Here is a 2,801-nt window from a genome sequence, read left to right as displayed (position 1 = left end):
TATCTATCTATCTATCTATCTATCTATCTATCTATCTATCTGTCTATCTATCTATCTATCTATCTATCTATCTATCTATCTATCTCACAAAAAATCCGAGTTCGATTCCAGAGTAGGGAAAAAATCGTCATCGAGTACCTTGGTCTGTCCGTTGATAAATTAATGTCGCACCCCTCTCAGCTCGGGTTGACCCTAACAGGCACGTCCTCTAAAACTGTCTAAATTGTATCGACAGGGGCGAAAAAGAGCCCCCCAAAGGTCATACATAGTATACAATAGTGAACAGCTTTCAACAAAATAATGTAGTATAGTTCTTTTTCACATCAGGAAAGTCCCGGTTATTTTCTTTTCACTAATCCGTCAACGTTTGTACTGGTCTGCTCCTCGGAACGGATTTTTCTCTCCAATTAGGTTTTTTTTTTCTTGCGGAGAAGCCCTGGCTTTATTTTTGTTGCAACAACACAACGAATGTAGGAGACAGAGAAGCCATTGTCCTCTGCCGTGGACACATCCTGAGAAAGCGTCATTGTGCTCTCAGCCTAATTATTTCCATCTAGCCAGGCCTTCATTTTCTCAGGCGATTATATACTATTTACTTATTTTCACAGAGTCATCAGTGGTACAAGTTGATGACTCGTGTGTGTTTTCCACGTGACGGGACTGCTCTGCTTTCTTTCAGTCTATACGATCGAACATTAAGACGTGTCTTCCTAAAGTCTAGATCTTGCTGTGTACTTAATCTCCTCTCTCATTTTTCTTGTCGTTCTTGTTTAAACAGCCATTCTTGAGGTCTCTTAGTGTCCAGATCATTTTCGTGGGTGGTTGGTGGGTGCTCTGGTCTGGTGTGCTTCTTCTTTCCTATAAAACATTTATCGTCCGTATCTCCCCTTCTTCTTTTTTATGTTTGTTACTCTCTTGTAACACCTCTAATCTTCTGGCGCTCATATGACCTTAAGCAGTTGCAAATGCCGTAAAACCTCTACTAAAACTAAAGGTCATTTTCTCCTTTCACCTCCTTTCCTGCACTCTAGCAATGTTCTGTTGTATGTTTTCATTTCCACTTTCTGCCCCCTCCCCCTCACCTCCTTTGCCCCCTCCTCTGGGCTCCTGACTCTTTCTGCAGCCTTTCTACTGCTACTCCTTGGCTCCTCCTTACTGCTGTCTTTCTGCCACACCCTTGATCTTCTGGTAGGAAAGATCTACACCTAGCTTTCTCGGACAAGGGCGAAAAATCTCGGAGGGCCCGTGTGCAAGTTGCGCACGATAAAGATCCCTTGCTGGTCTAAAATCGATAAGAGTAGGCTTCGGCCGCCACCCGGGCAAAATTCAAAATTTCCTTCCAACTAAAAATATTAGGTGTGTCTCGCGCGCTCATATGACATTATGCAGTTGCGAGCGCCGTAAAACACTTTACGAATTCAAAAAAAAAAAGATCATTTTCATTCGATCTGTCTGTCAATCTGAACTTGATTTTACTTTTATGTACTTCCTCTTCTTTTTTCCTTTTTTCTTTCCCTTTTCTTTCTTTTCCTTCTTTTGTTTATTTTCTTTTGTCGGGTCGTTGGCACGAGCCGCTCGCAAGGCTTGCAATGTTTTGAGTTTGCTTAAAATCATAGTCTGTGATTCATTATCTGAAAATTGCTTCCGATCGTTATAACAGCTTAAAACATTTTACTGAATACTGAAATAATTTAAAACATGCATTTATAACGGAGACTTAATATTGTTTGACACTAATTTGATTTCGTTTGAATCTTAGCCTTAACTTTTTTCGTGACATCGTTTACGTGCTGCTCCCGCCGGTGGTTCATAAAGTACACGCAATTTTCTTGTTGTTTTATTGTGAATTTCTTTGCCAATATTCTAAAGTAATCTTGGAGCAATCAACCAATTTAAAATCATTACATTGTTCGGACATTTTGTTAGACTTCGTTTTATTTCTACCTCAGAACAGTATCATCTTTTTACCCACCGAACCGTGAATGTTGTTGAAAAACAAACTCAAAATTTTGAGATGTTTAATGTCACAAAACCTCATACATTTTAATGTTACACTTATGACAGATGCTAACTGCTAAACACATACACACACTAACGACGAACTTACAGTTGAAAATTACTCAAACCTGAAAAGGCATTATTTTTACCTCAGTCACTTTTATGTGTTTTTTACATTCCTTTTTTCTTAGCCTCTTATCTACATTTTAAGACTTGAAAAGTAAATCGTTTTAGAACAAACCAAATTAAACAGTAGCTTCAACGACAACAGCAACAAAAACAACAGTAACAACAACAACAACAACAACAACAACAACAACAACAACAACAACAGACATCAGCAGCAGTATCATTAAAAACAGCAGCGGCAACTACAATGTAACGATCATCAGCCCCAGTAGGAACATCAACCATTCAACCATTCGAGAATGAGAAGATACAATAACTGGACGTAGAATATTTACACATAAGTGATGTCACAGACTTCAGTTGAGATTCATAATAAACCAATATTATGGTGATAGCAAATTACTAGAAATGTGATACTATAAAAATATTACAGTTGTAAATTTGGAGATGAATATCTTTATAGAACAATTATCAGTTATTTATCGATGTTGCTATACAAGGTTTTTAAATGTAAAAAATGCGTCGACCAGCGGGAAACGAAATCTATGTTTTCAAATATAGCGTTGGAAATAGTTTAAGAGGGCAGAGAGGCAACATTATACCCCTCCAAATTTCTCCCTTTCTGGATTCCCCCCCCCACCCCCCACCCTTTTTTTAGTTTTCTCTTTCTGCTA

General features: G+C 38.3%; 1 protein-coding gene across 1 annotated transcript in view; it reads left to right on the top strand.

The window, feature by feature from the left end:
* The window catches only part of LOC101854695 (muscle M-line assembly protein unc-89), a gene marked incomplete at its 3' end in the record, with an annotated part of 47,786 nt that overhangs the window by 16,865 nt on the left and 28,120 nt on the right, over positions 1 to 2,801 (top strand).

Source organism: Aplysia californica, unplaced genomic scaffold (genome assembly GCF_000002075.1).
Source record: "Aplysia californica isolate F4 #8 unplaced genomic scaffold, AplCal3.0 scaffold00039, whole genome shotgun sequence".
NCBI classification, from domain to species: domain Eukaryota; kingdom Metazoa; phylum Mollusca; class Gastropoda; order Aplysiida; family Aplysiidae; genus Aplysia; species Aplysia californica.
This window is presented reverse-complemented; position numbering and strand designations above follow the sequence as displayed.